This window comes from Euprymna scolopes, chromosome 23 (genome assembly GCF_053919585.1).
Source record: "Euprymna scolopes isolate OS-2025 chromosome 23, ASM5391958v1, whole genome shotgun sequence".
Lineage (NCBI taxonomy): Eukaryota > Metazoa > Mollusca > Cephalopoda > Sepiida > Sepiolidae > Euprymna > Euprymna scolopes.
The window spans coordinates 122,451,279-122,472,292 of NC_136504.1; positions in this window are offsets into that span (position 1 = coordinate 122,451,279).

Here is a 21,014-nt window from a genome sequence, read left to right on the forward strand (position 1 = left end):
CTTGGTTCTCGGTCCAATTGTGTGACAACTGCAGGAGATCACTCACCTGCTTCTTTATTTAACACACGTACAGGTTGTCCGATGGGCAGTCTCGACAGCTCTTTTATATGTTGAATATGGTACATCTGTTTTTCTTGCTTCTAATACAGTCGTTCCATTATTTTCTCCTTGTTAGAGTTTTGGTTGGTGCATTTGACTGGGATGTTCCCTGCTAACTTCCTTTGGTATATAAGCTCACCTGGTGAGGGAAGGGTATAATCTAAAGGAGTCGAACGCAAGCATAATAGTACCATATCCAAGTCATGACCGCTTGAGGCAGCTTTTTTGAATGCAGATTTCACTCCCTGGATACAGTGTTCAGCAAAGCCATTTGACTGCGGAAACTTAGGTGAGGATGTGTGGTGTTCAAAACCCCATTCTTTTGCGAATTGCTTGAAATGTATCCAGCTGAAGTGTGGGCCATTGTCACTTATCACTCTCTCTGGAATTCCTTGTTCTCCAAATATTTGCTTTGTCAGTTTAATAACTTCCTGACTGGAGAACTCCTTCAACACTCGCACGAATGGGAACTTGGAATAATAGTCCGCAATGAGCATACAGTTGAGACCTTCAATGTGAAATAAGTCGGTAGCCATTATTTGCCATGGCCTCACCGGAATCTCATGGGGCATCAGGGGTTCAGCACTCTGAATTTTTGGTGCTGCTGGCAAATGGTACATTGTTGTACTATGTTGTCGATGTCTTTGTTAATGTTGTGCCAAAAAACACAACTTTTGGCTCCGAGTTTACATTTCTCCATCCCTTGGTGCCCATAATGTATTTTCTGTAATACCCCTTGTTGCATCGATTTAGGTATTATTATTCTGTTTGCTTTCAATAATATGCCATTTTCAATGGACAATTCGTCTCGATAGGGCCAATAAGGTTTCATATTCTTGACCATTTCTCTGAGAGTGTCGGGCACACCCCTCAGAATAATGTCCCTCAATTCACATAGTGTGGCATCATCACTTGTTGCTTGGTTTAGCTGAGCTAGCTTTTGGGTTGAAAATTGAACAAAATCCACCCTCAGATCCAAGTCAATAGCTTCTTTAGCTTTTTTATTTAGTAACCTTGAGAATCCATCTACTAGTGCCATATCTTTTCCAGGGCGATATACAATTGTCATATCATACCCCTGCAAACGTAGTAGCATGCGTTGGAGGCGAGGTGGAGCTGCAACCAAATTTTTTAAGTTGATCATTTCCAAGGGTTTATGATCACTTTCCACCTGGAACGCACTTCCATAGATATAAGTCCGAAATCGTTTGCAGCCGAAAACAACTGCAAGGAGCTCCCGCTCTATGTTGGCATAGCGTTGTTCAGTTTCTGTTAAGGACTTGAATGCAAAAGCTATGGGTTTGCCTCCTTGCAGGAGTGCGGCGCTGAGTCCTTTACTTGATGCATCTACTTGGATAACAGTTTGCTTGGAAGGGTCGAAGTATGATAACAACATGTCTTTGCAAATTAGATCCTTGATTTGCTGGAGGGATCTCTGGTGACTTTGTCCACTGGTATTCCACTTCTTTCTTTAGGAGATCTCTCAAAGATGCTGTGAGATCGGGCAGGTGTGGAATGAAAGGTGCCATATATGTGATGATTCCCAACACCCTCTGTGTTTGCTGGACTAGGTAACATTTTTATTTCTGTTACCTTGCTGGGATCAGGGTGCATACCATTCTGATCATAGATTGCGCCAAAAAGCAAATTTGTTTCTTATTGATGGCACACTTTTCGCGGTTGAAGCACAGTCCTTCCTTTTGAGCAATTCTCATTAGATTGTGGAGGTTCCTATCATGCTCCTCTTCGGTTTTTCCAAAGACAATGACATCGTCAACTAGCCCTAAGGTGCCAAAGCACTTCTCCAAAATCATGTCCATCCTCTGGGCAAACACATCCTGAGACATCACCAGACCAAAAGGCATCCACTGGAAACAGAATCTTCCAAAAGGGGAGTTGAAGGTAGTCAACAGTTGTGAGGCTGCGTCTAGATTGATGGACCAATATCCATTCTTGGCATCCAACTTGGAGAAATATTTGGCACCAGAGAGTTTATGTGCAAGTTCTTCCATTGTTGGGGTCTTGTAATGGCATCTCGTGATGGCCTTGTTTAAATCTTTTGGATCTAAACACAGACGGAGCTTTCCATTGCCTTTCTGCACATAAACCAAGCTGCTGACTCATGGTGTAAGCTCGGTTACTTTCCGTATGATGCCTTGTTTTGTCATATTTTCCAATTCGGTCTGGATTTCCTCCCTCATATGTATAGGACATTTTCTTTGTGCATGTATGACAGGACTGTTGTCTGGTTTCAGGACACTGTGATATTCACCCTCAAAATTGCCGATATTGTCAAAATGGTTTGGGTACATATTTACCAGATCCTGTGTTGAACGTACTGAGACTGGTGTTTCCTGGATTGCACAGTGTAACGTTACCAGTCTCAGGTCTCTGATTGAAGGTAGTCCTATGATGGTAGACCCTTCTGTTGTCACTACAAAGAATTTGATGGTCTTCCATATTCATTTGTGTGAACAAGCTATTTTAACGGATCCATGTTAGGTAATATGAGAACCATTATAGGCTGTTAGAACAGTTGGTTCATCCTTTGTTACACCGGGGAGTAGCTGTCCTGCTGCACTTATTAGGTGTGGGAACATCTTCCGGAAGGTACGTAATGGAAGTATGTTGCCTTCGGCTCCTGTGTCAACCTTAGCTTTCAGAAAATGGGTGCCAGTGAGGTTGGGAAGCTTGATTACAAGGTCTGTGAAAACCTCTGTTTGACTGTCGCCTTGTTCTTGAATAGAGTCGAAAGACATTTGTTCAAACTCGTTATAAATCCTTTCATTGCCCCTCTGAGAGGTATTTACCGAGTGTATACGGTTGCCGTGTTTCCAGTGTTTGTACTGGTCCCTTTGTGCTTCTCCATGTTTTGGTTTATTACCTCCATGTTGTGCGTGTCGGAAAACGTCCTGCTGCGTTTTTATTTTTGCTTGCGCAGACCTTAGCCCAATGATTTTGTTGTCCACACGCGGAACATGTGGTACCCCATGCTGGACATTTTTGCCTCGGATGGGAGCCTCCACATCACTGTTTGTACTTGATTGCATCTATTTCATGCTTATTCTGCTCTAGTTCAGCCAACTGCCTTATGTGTGTTATGGAAACTTCATGTGTCCTACCACAGTTTATAGCTCCCGGCAGTGTCAATTGTTCGCCTTTCGCTAGAAGCTGCTTTTGGAGTTCTGGGTGCTTTGTTCCTGATATAACCTGCTCGATGAGGCGTTCCTCCATTTCCTGGATATCCCGGAACTTGCATTTCAATGCCTGCAATTTACACCGGGCCAGAAAGTCATCGAAATTCTCTGATTCCTTTTGATTATACTGGCGCAAGTAAAAACGAGCGATTCGGAAGTTTAATTGCGGCTGCAGTCTTTCCTCGAATTTTTCCCAAATTATTTCTGGATTATTCCTGTCGGCCTCGTTTTCGAATGACCAAGTGTTGTATCTTTTAAGGCCTTCTTCTCCGGACAGTAGCAGGATGTGGTCGACCTGTTTTTCCAACAAAATATGTTTTACTGAGAAGTAAAGATTACAACGTTGCTTAAATAATCGAAATGCTTCGGTTAGGTCTGTGGACGACCAATTCATCGACGGTTCGTTTGTAGCCATTGTATTTATTTATTTCGTTTAGTTGCAGACGATATAAATTCAGTCTTCCGTTTATTTATTTTATTTTTTATTTTTTTTTTTTTAATAAACTGACAGAACAAATGTACATGTATATGTGTTTTCCGTGGAAAACTTGAACGTCTGAGAACTTATGCATATACTTCCTAATATATGTATATATATTTTTTAATGACAGTAATGTATATAGATATATATATGTATTTATTTATTTTCGTTGCATTTGACACACGAAACACGAAAAAACAATGCTTACTCACAGTTTGAAGCTTGGCGCCAAGTATTAATTTTTCCCATGCGGTCTGAACGATGCCAATTTTATTTATTTATTTATTATATTTCTTTTACTGTCGTGTGTATATAATAGGAACGACATGTTCGTAAGGTTTCCCAAATGGAAAACACCACCGCTTGCCACCATGAAACATTGTGTAAAAGAATACCAAAAGATGAGATTCATTTATGAGTAGCGGAATACGGTCTCCATTTTTTATTCAACTCGAGTTCCGTGTCAAACGGAAGTGAAGGTATATCCGGGACTTCTTTACTGAAGAGTTCTTTAAGGGGAGGTAATGGTTCATACTATCACAGCAACGTCTCTTCTGTTGAAATGAGATCGCCTGAATGTAAAAAGGGCATTACCTACTAGGTTTTAAAGCCGGTTTGGAACCTTGTCAAGGCAGGATAGGATTTTCCGAGTAGCTCTCGCCCCGATATGCAACGTTACTTCATTCTAGGCCTTATCTTGCTCTTATACAAGTAGAGGATTTCGTTGAGAGTTTGAAGACGATTATAAAATGCTAAAGTCGCTGAATAGAAACCGTTATAGCGCTTAATCATTGAAACTGCCTCCAACGCCAATCTCTCGGATCCAAATTAAACATCAAAGACATGTGGAATTAACAATACATGCACAGTGTAAGATGAAACGTTTGCAAGGATTTAATAGGTTTAGGAAATGTTGCAGTTTCTAAAGATAACATTGGCTACCCACCAAAAATTGTCATGGTGCCTAAGATATTTCAATTGTTTTATTCCAGAAATGCTGTCATTTTTTCTATCAGGTCTGTTTTTTCTGCTAAGGCATACACCTTTCTGTAGGAAACCGATAGCTATAAAAACAGAAAAATCGAAAAAACAATATTTTTATGTAACTTTAAGATACATATTCATGACATCACACTAAAATATTCACAATTAAATTTGGAAGTTGAAAATAATGCTAAGCATAGGCATCATCATTAATAAATTGACGTTTTACTTATTTTCTAGGACGAGAGGCTCCGGTATCATTGTGCTGGATAGAAACACAGTAGTCTGCAAGCATGTGGCATCCTAACGACCTTGATAGCAACCTTCCATGCCGTTGATGTCTTGATGAAAGCGCTCCTCTTGTTCCTCGCTCATACCATCTATATTTTGGAAAATAGTTAAGATGGCTGTGCACAAAATATAACTTGCTCATATTTGCACCGAGTTGATAGAGATTATAAGCAATGTTTCAACAAGCTATTTGTATTTATTTATTTTTACTAAGGAGAATTTGACTACATTCGTAAGCACTATACAGGCACCCAATTCTGCAGGATTCATAAAATTATAAAAATTAGCTTAATTCATTATATATTGAATCTTGGGTCCATAAAAAATTCCAGCTTTTGATTTCTCTATGGGTAAGCTTGAAAATTCCATGCAAATGTATTTGAACCAGTCATGATCGGTCTCAAGTTTCAAAAATTGTTTCATGATGCCAAGTTTCGTGTGAAGAAAAGAAAACACAATTTCAGAATACTCAATCAAATGGGAAACCAGAACATTGAGAGAACCAGGAATTCGTTGACTGCGCACAGGTCAATCCAGTGCTCTGTTCTTGCCCTGCTATCCCACAAATACAAGAAGCAAGGACATTTTTTGTTGCCAGCTTGACCAATTCGTTCTGTGTGAAATCGTTTCCATAATAAATTTAATTTAATCGTATTTTTCTTTGAGGGTTGTTGAATGGCCCAGAGGAACTGATTTATATAAGTTACCATTGTGAAGAACATATTTGAAACTTCTTTGAGAACTGTCTATAAAAAGCCGCTAATCTTCAAAATAATATTGTTTAACACCAAGCTGCCGTAGTAGGCTGACAACGTCGTTTCAATATACTATGTCGTTTTCCGTAGTAAAGTATGGCAAGGATTTAATTTGGAAGAATTCAATATAGAAGATTAGGAAAGTTTCAGGCTAGAGTAGCATTTTGGAGTTTTTAAGCTTTTTAGAAAGATTGAGATCTCTAGTCAAATCATAAAGTTCTCCTTGAGAAAAAAAAAAGCTGCGGTAGTGAAGAAGGGGAAAACCAACATCTAAAACAGTGGCCTCGCTACTTTCAGTAGAAAAAAACATAGCCTGGATCTTCTTGAGAACCAGGTAGTTAGACTGGAACAGGAATTTCATTGCAGTGTGGAATTTGCCTGATTGCAAACTTAAGGTTTGGATAAACCAATGAATTCGTGTTATGCTTGTCGATTCCTCTAGTTTTGCTTGCACAGAAATAGCAGTCATCGAAATGTTTTTTGTTTTTTTTCGGTTCATGCCAGACCATTGGAATACGAAAGCGAAATGACGTTCTATCCTTTTTATCCACTGTCGAAAATGCTCAACACATTGCTTGCTTACGATATGGGATGTCCATGCCTTATCTTGACCATCCAGCATTACTTTGAAGTAAGCAAGAAGCACACTTGACAAATTCATCGATCCGTTTCCTGTTGGATTGAAACATATATTCCCTTCAAATATAGCAAAACAGATTTGAATTGTTTGAACAACATCGCCTCGGAAATGATGAAGAAGCTATCCTTAATTTTTGCTCCAAATATTGGCAACGAAAATAATGCAGCTTAATTATTTCCTCAACAAAACATGCCACAATCCGTAGGGTTATTTACTTCTCAATCTCAACTTCTTACCATCTACATGCCTCATTTTATAACAAATTTGACTTTTACTTTAAGATTTGTGCCTCATAATTAATTAACATACTTCACAATAACAACCGACAATTGCAACTATGAAGCTAGAATGTATATAGAAACACGCCTAATGTACTGCCTTTGGACGCACATATGCTTCACAGTCAAATAAACTATTCTAAAAAATAATGACTCTGAAGATTAGTATATAATCCACAGGCTCGTTTATTTAAAGAGAAAAAGTAAAAAGTAAAAGAGAAAAAAATGACAGGCATGAGAAAGTAAATACAATAGTGATAAACAAGGGTACGAAAATGATGGAGCTAAAAAAAACTCGAAAGACTGAATAAGATCGAAAAAATGAAACATGCATATCACGTTGCATGACAAAGTGAACAAATACATTGTTCAAAAGAATAAATAAGTAAAACATACCGTTGATGCCGGGGATAAGAGCAGATAAAGAAGAAAGAGGCTGCTCTGTCGCCAGTGGAAGTAAAAAGTAAATAAAACCAACCGGAAGAGGAAAATAAGAAGAAACTGTATAGTATAGTAAAGACTAACTGAAAGGGGAGTATGGGATTAAAAACAGGGAGGTAGAAAACCTAATTTTAAGGTAAAAAAGGTATAAAATACCAAGTATCTGCACAATTTGTCCTAATGAGAAAAATATATATGATTTTCAGACTCAGCATCCCCAAATAAGTCTGAATTGGCCCAGAAACTTTAGGCATCAACAAAATGCGTTGGGCAGTATAAATAATCATTTAAAAGTTGCGAAAAATACTTAGAAAAGGTCAAGGTTTCCGAATAAAAATTTGTGGTTGTAACGTTTCTGAATTTTTTACATTAGCATTAGTTATTCGTATTATTTTGATTCCTCATGTTGCTGTTCTCATCTCAGTATAATTTTCATTATGATGAAAATGATCACTGCGCTACAATAATGGCCCGTTAGAGTACTTGGAAATATCAGTTATAAAAGTGATGTTCTCTTGAATATTGAAGGTTTAATTCTTAGTGTGTGCGACCGAAAAATACAATCGCGAATTATTTAGGACTTTTATCTAGTCATGGCTAAGAACATGATACCCCCGTGAAGTAAATAAAGGGTTCCATTCGAAATTCCATATAAATTATCGAATTTGAGAGAAACATTCCCAAGTTCGACAAGATACACCTAAAGAAGGTCGGAGGTTAAATTGACCGAAACGTAGTGAAAATGACACTGAAAATAGGATCAGTGTTCCAAAAATCCAAATAATAGTGGTTGTAAATCTTGAAGAGTTTAAATGAAATGGATTTATATTCTTAGTTGTGCTAAACATGTGTCTAAAATAACAAAAAAAAACATTACACTAAGACTGGATTTGACAATGTTAAATCTAATGTAGTTGCTAAAAGTAAGTTGATGATTGTAAATCTTAATTTTCTCAGCAGGTAATTGTTATGGCGAGATGAGCAATTCACCACCGGAACTTTTTATCGAAAGAACGTTATTACCGGTCACCGGTTGTGAGAGCCTTCCCTGGGAGGGAACACTTAAAAACGTAACATGCTGTCTCTGTAAATATTCTCAATAAACTTCTCTATTTCTTTATTAAATTCAGAACCTCTTTATCCATTTATTTTCCTTGTGGAATACCTTTCTTGAATATCCTTTTATTACGGCCACCCACCGCAGGATATATCAACTGGCGACGAAGATGAGATACGAACTGTAAATTCATCTAAAAAAAAAAAAAGAAAAAAAAACACGTGGTAACCGAGAACATTCTGAAAATTGTTGTTCACAAAGTTCACTTCAAAGTTCACTTTTAATTGAAGAAATAGAAAGCGAAAGACTGGTGTCTGCCACAAATTTACGCAAGTAAAAAATAATTTTTATATTATTGACGAGTTAAACCCCGTTTTTCTCTTTTTAAACTCTCAAAGAGTTGACGTTATATAACGTGTGTGTGTACATTGTGACTTTCTTCATGATTAACGGACGTGTTTTTTTGTATTTGGTTAATACGATAAAAAACCAACAAATGAACAATACTGAGGAATCTGTGTTTATTTAATAAAGAACATTTTTTTAAAGAAGTTTACGTGTGTCTGCTGAAGTAGACTAAAAAAGAGTCTCTTGAAATTTTGTCAAGTGTTATTTTAACGGTGATTTTTTTTTTCGGAACTTTCCTGTGTGTTAACAATTTTCTGTGAAAATAAGCATCTTGTTTTTGAACAATATTTTTTTTCTCTGTTGTATACGTTAACTTGCTATTGATACATTTTAAAGAGAAAATGACATCGGAACAAATAGCGACGTTACCTGAGAGTTAAATCGCCCAACAAAGAGTCCAAATGGATTTTCAAAAACAAATGCTAATTCACCAAGAACGTTTTGAAACTCTTGTAATACAACAAACGACGGATAATCGCTTATTTTGTGAAACGATTTTGTCAGAAAAATCTAAGGAGGGTGCATCCAGATTTTTTTCGGCTGAGGGTATAGCGAACTCGCTTTCAGAGTTTAAATATGACCCAGAAAAAGGTGACACTTTTCCAGCCTATTATCGTAGGTTTAAAGCGATATTTACAAAACGATGCGAGAAGTGGTCGGATGAGGATAAAATAACATTATTACTACAAAAAATGGGCACAGAAGAAAATACTAAATTCACGAATTTGATATTGCATAAAAAACCGGAAGAGATCTCTTTTTCTGAAACGGTGAAAATTTTGTGTGTTATATTCGGTGAAAGAGATAGTCTTTTTCGTACACGGTATAGGTGTTTAAATATGTCAAAAGACGAAACTGATGATATTGTCACATATGCGAGCAAAGTCAACGCCCAGTGTGAACTGTTTAAATTAAAGGATTTATCAGTGGACATGTTTAAGTGCTACATATTTGTCCAGGGACTGACAGCACCGAAGGACAAGGATTTAAGATCAAGGATATTATCAATCATGGAACAAGACCCGGAAATGAACTTGCAAAAAGTGACAGAAGAATGTCAAAAATTGATAAATGTAAAAAGGGACACTACGAGGATAGAGGGAAAAGTCACATCCCAAGTCCAGGTAGTAAAACAGAAGACATTTCCAAAAGACAAAGGGAAAAGTTTTGAATGTTGGAGTTGTGCGGGTCCGTACTTAAGAAAAAAACTGCCTTTATAAAGACCAACGTTGTACCAAATGTGGCCTAGTGGGACACCGGGCGTCCCACTGCCGAACTAAGCAAGACAAAAGACGGAAATGGAAGCCAAAAGTAAATGTGGTCTTGTCCAAAGAAGAAATAAAACGAGGGAAACGGAAATTCATTCACACACATATAAATGGTCACTCAGTGAAGCTACTTTTAGACACAGGTAGCGATATATCAATTATCGACGAAGTGACCTGGAAGAGAATTGGTGGTCCAAAACTGAGAAAAACACAAAAAAATTGCAAAAGGTGTTTCCAGAGAGTGATTAAAATTCATGGGAGAATTTAATTGCAGTGTTTCCCTTGGATCGAAAACTTTTTCCTCAAACCTTTTAGTTGTTCCAGGAATAAATTATTGCCTTTTTCGAATTGATTGGATTGTTTTGTTTGATTTATGGGAGCTACCCATAAATTCATTTTGCAATAATGTAAGAGCGTTGGAAAAGAAAAATTCCAAACAAAATGACCATTTTCTGGCAGTGTTAAAAAGTGAATTCCCCAAAGTTTTTTCAGAGGGATTAGGAGTGTGCACCAAAACTGGAGTAAATTTTGAATTAAAACAGAATGTGAAACCTGTTTTTAGACCAAAAAGAAATGTGCCTTTTTCTTCAAAAGAAGATATTGAAATTGAACTAAAAAGACTACAGAAGAATTGTGTAGTCGAAAAAGTTGACTATTCTGAGTGGGCGAGCCCCACTGTGTATGTTAAAAAGAAAAATAAGAAGATTCGGGTGTGTGCCGATTTTTCTACAGGCCTTAATGACTGTCTGATAGATCATAGTTATCCACTTCCATCTCCTGAAAACATTTTTCCGACTAAAAAGACTTCCTTTTGGATTAAAAGTAGCCCCAGCACTATTTCAGCAAATAATGAATACGATGCTTGCTGATTTAGATGTTGCAATCGCATATTTGGATGACATCCTTGTCAAAAGTAAAAATGTACAGGAACATAAGGAACACATCAGAGTAGTTTTCCAAAGAATTGAGGAATTTGGTTTCAAGTTAAGTGCCGAAAAATGTGAATTCTTTTTAAAACAGATAAAATATCTTGGTCAAATTATCGACAGCCAAGGCAGAAGACCGGATCCTCAGAGAACAGAAGCAATCGAGAGGATGCCAGCACCTTATAATGTTGCCCAGTTACAATCTTTTTTGGGTTTGGCTCAATATTATGCTATTTATATTTCAAACATGCATAAGTTGAGAGCACCATTGAATGATTTGTTAAAAAAAAGGACAAAAGTGGATTGGGTCAAAAGAATGCCAAAATGCGTTTGAAGATATTAAGAAATGCCTGCTATCAGATTTAGCTCTAGCACATTTTGATCCACAGAAAGAATTGATTGTTGCATGAGATGCAAGTGACTACGGAGTAGGAGCAGTTCTTCTCCATAAACTTGAAGATGGATAAACAAAGCCAATAGCCGATGCATCCAGATCACTTTTGCCGGCTGAAAGAAACTATTCTCAAATTGAAAAAGAAAGCTTGGCGATTATTTATGCCATTAAAAAATTCCGTAGATGTATTCATGGAAGGATGTTTACTTTGCAAACCGACCACAACCCCTTATTGACTATGTTTTGCTCTAAAAAAAAAGGCATACCTATGCACACTGCGAACAGACTCCAACGATGGAGCATAATTCTACTAAATTATAACTTTAAAATGGAGTACATTTCATCCAAAAATATCGGAGATGCAGATGTACTGTCCAGGCTCATCCAAAAGTGTGCTGAACCTTTGGAAGACACAGTAATAGCTGCATTAACAGAGGAAAAAGAACTCTCCGGATTATTGTGCAGCACAATCAGAGAGTTACCAGTGACTCTAGACAAAATAAATAAGGCAGCAGAAAAGGATGATTATATTGTGAAAATGAAAAAGTTGGTGCAACTAAATGGAAAATAAAAGAAAGACCCTAAAATTTTACCATTTTCCATTTGTGCTCAAACCTTGATGTACGCAGACAGAGTCGTCATACCGATTACGCTTCAGAGAAGAATTTTAAAAGAATTTCATAGTCGTCATCCAGACATGTCGAGAATGAAAGCTTTAATGTCTGGATATACGTATTGGCCTAGGATGGACCAGTATATTGAAAAACTCGTAAGAGAGTGTCAAGGGTGTCAGCTAGCAGCAAAGGCACCACCTGTGCAGATACAACCGTGGCCAAAGACTGATACACCGTGGACTCGGTTACATATCGATTATGCAGGTCCGGATCAAGTAAAGAATAGATACCCTGTAGCAGACGACGCCGCCTGGCGATGACAAGCGCACATTTCAACTAACACCGGTGATTCGACTTTGACATTGGCACAAGCACATAGCGTCGGTTGTCTGTAAACACGTCAAATATTAAACATGCTCGAATATTCGCCAGCAATTTTTTTTTAAATATATTTACAAAACTATTGAAGATTTAAAAGAAAAAATATATATTTACAAAACTTTTTTTTTAAGTAACAAAACGAACGTATTTAAATAAAAGATATTTAAATAAATGGGTGGCTTCCGTTTCGGATTTTTGCGACCAAATTTTTAAATCTCGATTGTTTATACTTGTGATTTTATTATGCATAAAAATTGCCCCGGCCTAGAAGGATTTCTCCTCACTGAGCACCGACATACATCGCACTTTAAATAAATATTGAATTGTATTATAATAATAAATAAATAATAATGAACCTTTTTTGTAATAAGTTTTATTCAAACAGTTTTTTTATTTGAACTTAATAGACTGTTTTTTTTGGGGTTTTTTTTATTTATTAACTGTTTTATTCTATTTTATCAAACAAAAATAGAGCTTTTATAATGAAATATATATTATGGACTGTTTTTCAAACATCGAAATTTTAAAATTAAAGTTTTATTTAAAAAAAAAAAAGACGAGATGTTTTTTTTCTTTTCGAGATATTTTTTTTCACCATTTATCATTTTGAAATTTTATTCAACAATGAAATGATAAAAACTTTTCGTTAAATATATTTTTAAAAAATTATTATAAAATATCTATAAAGTCTATTTTTTATGCCTTTAAAAGTTTGTTGGAAGTTCAAATAAAGTTTATAATTTAATTGAGAAAAAAAGCGCCTCGTCGTTTTTTTTTTAAATAAAACTAACTTTAATTTGAAAATTTCGATGTTTGAAAAACAGTCCATAATATATATGTCATTATAAAAGTTCTATTTTTGTTTGATAAAAAGAATAAAACAGTTATTCAAAAGTTCTGTAAATATATTTAAAACGCACCCAGAAAGACGCCCATTTATTTAAATATATTTTATTTAAAAAATATTGCTCGCGAATATTCGTCAAAATTTAATATTTAAAAATATTATTTTCAAAATATATTAATTGTCGCTGAAGTTAATGTTTTAAAGAATAATTAAATAAATATTGAATTGTCTTAAAAACGCACACAGAAGTCCCCCTCCCAAATGTTTTGTAAATATATATTTTTCTTTTAAATCTTCAAAAGTTTTGTAAGTATATTAAAAAAAAAATTGTTAGCAAATATTCGAGCATGTTTGCTATTTGACGTGTTTACAAACAACCAACGCTATGTGCTTGTGCCAATGTCAAGGTCGAATCACCGGTGTTAGTTGAAATGTGCGCTTGTCACCGCAAGGCGTCGGCGTCTGCTACAGGGAATCTATTCTTTACTTGATCCGCAGATCCTTTAAATGGACATTATTTCTTACAGGATAACTCCGAACCCAAACACTGATACCGGTGCGTCACCAGCCGAACTGATGTTTGCACGGAAAATCAGATCTGTATTTGACAGAATTTTACCAAGTGCAACCAGAGTAACAACAACAAAAGAAAATTTTCCAACAAGGTTTTACAAACCTGGTGACAGAATATTCTTCCTGAATTACAGGAGTGGAAAAAAATCTTTGGGAGGAGGGGATTATCATGAAAAGAACCGGACATATACTATATTCTGTAAGAAGTAATAAATTCGACTGTCGCAGGCATATAAATCAGCTAAGACCTCGACACACTGATGACTACAAACAGGCAGAAGAAAATGACCTGCCCCTAGAGGTTTTGTATGATTCTTTTAATATTCCCCAACCCTTAACAGAACTTACTCCAGATTTGAGAGTTCCAGCTTCTCCACCAACTCCACCCACTCAAACGAAATTGAGGAGAAAAAGTACAAGGGTGAAAAGAACAATTAACCGGCTGAGCCCCAAGCCAAAAAACAAACGATATTAAGCCAAATTCTCTTGGGAGAAATTGTCTTAGGGGAGGTGTTATGGCGAGATGAGCAATTCACCGCTGGAACTTTTTATCGAAAGAACGTTATCACCGGTCACCGGTTGTGAGAACCTTCCCTGTGCGGGAACACTTAAAAACTTAACATGCTGTCTGTAAATATTCTCAATAAACTTCTCTATTTCTTTATTAACTTCAGAACCTCTTTATCCATTTATTTTCCTTGTGGAATACCTTTCTTGAATATCCTTTTATTACGGCCATCCACCGCAGGATATATCAGTAATGATACCACTTGAAACGTACAAAAATAACACGTTTAGAAAATGTCAAAATGACTGAATAGAAATTGCTGGTTGTCAATCATAAAGAGTATGAATTAAGTGGATTGGTATTCTCAGTTGGCTTTATACGTGTCGCAAAACCAAGATAAATTAAACTAGGAATGCATTTGATTAGCTTTAAATCTTGAGTAGCACCACGGTAAATGTATAAAAAAAGAGAGTGATTTACTATATTTTTCTTGAATGAGATAATACCCACTAGAATATAGTCAATGTAATTTTATACAACATCTAATACCTATATTACTTCGAGAATAAACCGATGTAAAGTATTATTCGGTCGTTTTTGTTAAAATTTGAAAAAATCTGAATGTAGTTATAACGACATTTGGGACATATCAAACAGATTCACTGGAATTTGATAGTGAGTCTTGTTCAGATTTAGTTTAGAGAAGATTTACAACCGTCAAAGTAGGAATCATGCATATGTTAAGTTGTTTAATTACCTGGCACAGTCATGGAGTTATATCATTGAATCTCTACTTGGACTCAAATCTCTGTCGAACCTCATGGCCAAAATGTAAAGGGGAAACAGATTAGACGGATGGACTTATGATTCCCAGTTGCTAGGGAGAGGTACTGAAAACATGTTGAACAAACGGCCTTACTGTGTGATCCATCTTAATGTGATTCTGTGAAATAAAATGAGGCGGATAATGATCAAGGTTGGCAATTTTAGGAGTAATGGCTTAATCGGAACTGCCATCTAATCGATTTTTCTCAATGTTTTCAATCCCTGACTAAATCGTAACACGGAAGATGTAAACATAGTATGGAAGGAGAAAGAAAAGATGAATGTTGGAGCTAAGAAAATAATGCATTATATTGTAATAGAAAAGATTACTCTCGCAAAAGACCTCGTGTTTACTTATCCTGTAAAATGACAAAAAATTTAGGAAAGAAAAAGGAAAGACAAGCATAATTTTGTATGGCGCTCATTAGTGAACGTATGCCACTAATTTGCATATGCACACAATTGGTAACTGTTAAAAGGGACGAGTTCTAAAGTATGAGCATCAAGTTTAGTTTTTGTTCGACAGCTTAGAATGAGAAGGAACAGTGGAAGATAATACCGAATACATTAGGATCTATTGCAAGTTGAAGAAAGAACAGAAAAAAGCTTTTTGTGCTTTGTATCAACAAGAGGACGTTTTGACACTGCCATTTTTTGTTTGTTTTGTTCCCTTTCCATTTTTCAAGAGATTTTGTGTTTTTATATATATATATATATATATATATATATATATATATATATATATATATATATACAGGGTGGCCGAAAAGTCCCAGGACACTGGCCGAAAAGATGTTCGAAGTGCTTTCACAGAAAGATTTGGAAAGCCCGCGCCATCAAGAAGTAATCTGTATCTGTGGGAGAAGAAAGTTTTTGAAACAGGTAGCGTTCTGGATCAGGCAAGAAGTGGCAGACCTGAAACACGAAAGGAAACGTGTGCTGGTGTTCAAGAATCACTGCAACAGTCTCCCAAGAAATCCACCAGAAAACGTTCTGCTGAACTTGGAATACCAAGGGCTACCATGATGGATCATATGAAAAAGGACTTGGATGTCAAAGCTTATAAGCCATGTGTATAGTGTCCTGGGACTTTTCGGCCACCCTGTATATATATATATATATATATATATATATATATATATATATATATAATGTATGTGTGCGTGTTTATTTTAGTTTCGAGTGATTTTGATAAGCGGGTACTTAAAAAAAGGGACAGATTTGACATTTGCTTAATACCGGGATTTGATGGATCTACTCCTGGGTCGTCTGTCATCGAATGGGTTGAGAAAGCTGAGCGTATTTGTAAATTGTGCAAAATAAAGGAGCCAACAACAGTCATTCTGTTTAGGTTAACTGGAGGGGCCTATGCAGTGTACATAGAACTCGGGGATGAACCTGATTAAGAAGAAATTAAGCAGAGCTTATATATAGCATTTAGTACGGATTTTTTGCTGCATGGTAACAGTTCGCTATCTGGCGACTTCACCACAATGAAACAGTGGACGTCTACTTAGCTGATTTACGGAAATTATCAGTACTATTTCGTGGTGTCAACGACAAAATGTAAGGTTGTGCCTTTTTATTGGACTTACCTGACGATGACAATAGACTTTTGAGAGCTTCATCATGTAGTGACAGATTAACAACGGACAAGTTATTAGCATGAACGTGAAACATCCTCAAGGAACTGGAACCAACTACAGCGGCAGTCGGCACTAGTCGTGCAGTATCTAAACCTTATGCAGACAATGTGGATTCTCTCCCAGCTAATGCTAAATTTGAGAGCCCTTACTGTTATAAATGTGAGGATCCTAACCATTTTGCTAAAGATTGCTGGAGTCAAAGTGATACAATTGTAGTATTGGGAATCCCAGCTTAAATGCTATGTAGGTAGTTTTAGAAATAGAAAATTATGTAAGCATATTTTGTTTCCCATCAGCGATTTAGCGGGGTCAGAAAAGGTTGGGTTTGACAGGCGTTAAACTCAAGTCACCTTTTGACGACCTAGATACGTAGAATGCACCGGAAATTAGGGATAAACATAGGATTTGTAGTCGAGGCCTTCTGGTTTATGACCACGTGGGCTGAGAGTGGTTTTGTGCAGCAGAGAAAGCAGACGGGAGATTTCGCGTCTCCCACAACCAGGGTCTAAGATATAGGCTTGCCTTGAATAAAAGATTGAAGCTTCAGTCCATCTTGTCATTAATGAATCTGTCTGCAGTGACTACTCCCCAACGAGATGGAGACCAGTGTCCAAGAAGATATCATTCGTTCGCCAAGGCAACTAGGTATGTTCACATTATACATTGCACATACATGTCTTGAAGACTTTCAAGGCAAGAAACGGTGTAAGGATAAGAACACAAACCCACACACACATAACAGTGCACTGCACGTAACATACGTTATAGCATACACACCCACACCTATATATGTAAGAATACAGACTCTTAGTAGTAAATGTAAACGTACCCGTAAAAGTAACAGTAGGGTAAAACAGTAAAAGAAACCGTAGTGATAGACGTTTTAATAATAATAAGTAATAATAAATAAGGACGAAACACTATTTTTACCACTGATGCCGGAATTTTGAACAATTCGCATCATCGATGCGAGAATAAACCTTATTATCGACGGGAGATCACAACGTGAATGGGTCATTAAAAAAAAAAGTTGCTTACAGAAGAAAAGACGTATCGAGATCATTTGTGGGGTTTAAAGGCGGGGATAAGGAGGCCCCGAGAAAAAATAGGTTTGACTTGCTGTAAAGCGGTCGTGTTGAAAAAATACTATTTTAAATTATGTATTGATAATTTTTGTCTGTGAAACATTGATTGTTTTTTTTTCTGATCGGGCGGCATTGTGATTGAATGTTTTTTTTTAGTATGGAAAAAAAATTGTAGCCGAATTAGCAATAACTGAAAGGAGGGGAAATAAAGAGTTTACCTCGGATATGTCTACTGTGTTTCGGCCTGAGCGGGAGAGAGAGTTCCAAGATGGCGTCCATGGGTTTTATTAACGTTTATTCCATGCAATTATCGTAGAATCTGTCTGCTCTCGCGCAATTATGCAAATATATAATTCCTGGCCGCTATAAAAGCAGGTCACTGAAAAGCAGTCAGGCGGTGTCCTGCAGATTGTGTGTAGGTGGTTCTGGCGATTGGATTATGCTTTGTAACGAACCACGTGTCTGCAAGAAGGGAGTTTTTTTTCTTTCTGATTATTTTGTCTTCTTTTTCCACAGTTATTACAGACAAGAAATCCCTCTCTTCTAGAGGTGGGCGATAGTGACTATTTCCTATCTGTGTTCCTGATTTTTTTTTTTTTTTTTGTTTTGCCTACTACATTTTGTTTCTGTAAGGAGAGCGGATCACCAGATTAGCTAGAAGTGCCTTCTGTGATTATACTCTGAGAGAAGGTGGAACCGCCCAAGCCTTATTGGCGGCTATACTTGGAGAAGCTTTAAGGGATAGAGACGTCCTAGCCGATGTCATTAAGAGTAGCACAGTCGAATTACGGAAGGCAGTTAAATTAGCCCAGTATAGTGAACGAGTATTGATGCAAATTCACCGTCCTTGACTATAGGAAGATGTTACGGAGAGCCACAAACTTATTCAAGAAAACTCCACCTTGGAGAAGAAGGGGCTCAGATGGATATCAGGGGAGAAGGGAGCGACAAGGGAGCCCTAAGCCTCCTCCAGGTGGAAGGGAAATTGCTCGATTAGCCTATAAATGGGAGAGACATGAAACAGAGCAGTCTGATTTGTCAGAAGTGTGGTAACTTCAGCCAGGTTGCTGGTCAATGGACAGACATGGCAGACTGCAGGTTAGGAAGAAAAAGGTATAAGGATAAAATATCTCCTGAACCACCAGAGAAGAGCTCGAGGGGTCAAGTGGTCCAAGTTGAAACCGCTTCCAGGCTGCCCAGGGGCCCAAGGAGGAGGCCGATGGAGCTAAGACTAAATGACACTTGCAGACTGGGGTGTCAGGTGACCCAAGAGGTGAAAGGGTGCCTGAGTTGCTGGACCTGTGGTCAGTTTGGTCATAGGGCCAGAGGCTGCCTGAAAAGGAAATGCTGGCATTGCCAGGACATCATCTGCAAAGAGAGTGCTCCAAGAAAAGAGGAGACTCCTCAATTCAGAAGTGGGGGAGCGCCTGTTTCCAACTTTACCCAAGGATGAAGTTAAGGGGCAAGATGGATGGAAGTCCATTGTGTTTTAAAAGATAGTAGGAATCCTAGATGCCAAATGGTGTTGGGGGCGTGAAAGTGGCAGCCCTAGTAGACACTGTAGCATCAGTATCCCTGGTTAAGTCCAGCATGTATCAGAAGATGGCCAGCCAAAGGTGATTGAATCCGGTCCACCTAGAGTTGACCCAGGCTGATCAAGTACGACTACCCCTGGAAGGACTGGCCAGGCCATGCTCCCCTATGAGGTAGAGGGAATGTCTGGACAAGTAGTGACGCCATGATGAGTGGACCTGAGAGCTTCCCAGTGCTACTAACGAACAATTTCAACAAAATGGTGTGGATCAAACGTGGAACCCAGGTGGGTTGAGCCTGCTCCGTTGAGAGAGTCCAAAGAACAGAAACCCATGTTGAGGGGGTGTAGAGGAAGGTGGGGGAATTGACAAAAATTAAAACGAAAGTAGGTGATAGCACTGCCTGAGTACTAACAGGTGATAAAATTGCTAGAGCGCAATCAAGATATTATCGCCTCTAGCGATCAGGAGTTAGAGTATACCAATACGGTAACGATGAGAATTGATATGGGAGACCATCCGCCTGTAAAATGAAACCCTACTGAACCCAAATTCATAAAAGAAAAATTGTTCAGGTGTCCGACATGTTGGAGGCGGGAATCATTGATTACTCTACCTCCCCATGGAGTTTTTCCATGGTAATTATGGAGAAGGATGGGGCCATAGATTCTGCATGGATTTCTGGAAACATAATGCTATTACAAAACCCTTAGCGGTGCCGTTACCCTTGATAGATGACATACTAGCTTTGTTGGGTAGAGCATGGTACTTTACCACCCTGGATTTGAGATCAAGTTAATGGTAAGTAGTCCTTGATTGGGAGGATCAGAAGGTTGCTTTTGCGTGTCATGTGGGACTATTTAACTTCAGGGTCATGCCGTTTGGCCTCTGTAATACACCGGGGGTCTTCTCACAACTGATATCTATAGTCTTGGAGGGGTTTGCTGTGGCGTACTTGGACAATATATTCATTTTTTCACGGACACATTAGGAGTATTTAAGACATATGACAGAAGTATTTGAAAGCTTACGTTAACATCAATTGAGGATAAAACTGCCTAAGTGTCAGTTTCTTAAGAAAGAAACCAAGTATTTGTGATTTGTGATTAATGAGGCGGGAATAAGGCCCGATATAGATAAAATGGAGGTTATCACGTCTCTGCCCAAGCCAAAGCGACAAGTGCCAGGGTTCATCAAGATGATCGGCTACGATCGCCAGTTGATACCTGCTTTTAGTCAGTTGGCTGCTCCCATAATAGCAATTTTATCAACAAACTGGGAGGCTAATAACTAAGAATTATTTCTTTTTGTGTGTTCTCAACTGCGAGCTAATCTCCAGGGTGAACTGGAGGTGGGGCGCCACCGTGAAGTGCATTAAGTGGTTCTCGACTATGGGCTCAAGCAAAGGGTCAGCTGATAGCGGAGGCACATCTTTCTTTTGCATGCATTTCCAAAGAGGGGCAGACGGATAGTAACAGTTAATTGGAAGTTAGTAGATTGGGTATTGAAGTTGACAGAATCTTCTTGAGCCCTCCTGGGGTGTTTCGAAGTACCCGAGTTCACAGGGGATTCTAGTGTTTCATAGGGGTACATATTAAGGAGATGATGCAGGGAGTTCATATTCGGCACATATATAACAGATAATAAGGGAAAGAAGACATTCATATATACAGTTCTTATAACACATCTTGGAGAAGGGGAGACATTTCTTGTGATAGAGGAGATGTGACACATAATTTGGAAGAGTGTACAATGTTCATTATAAATGATGATAAAACACAATT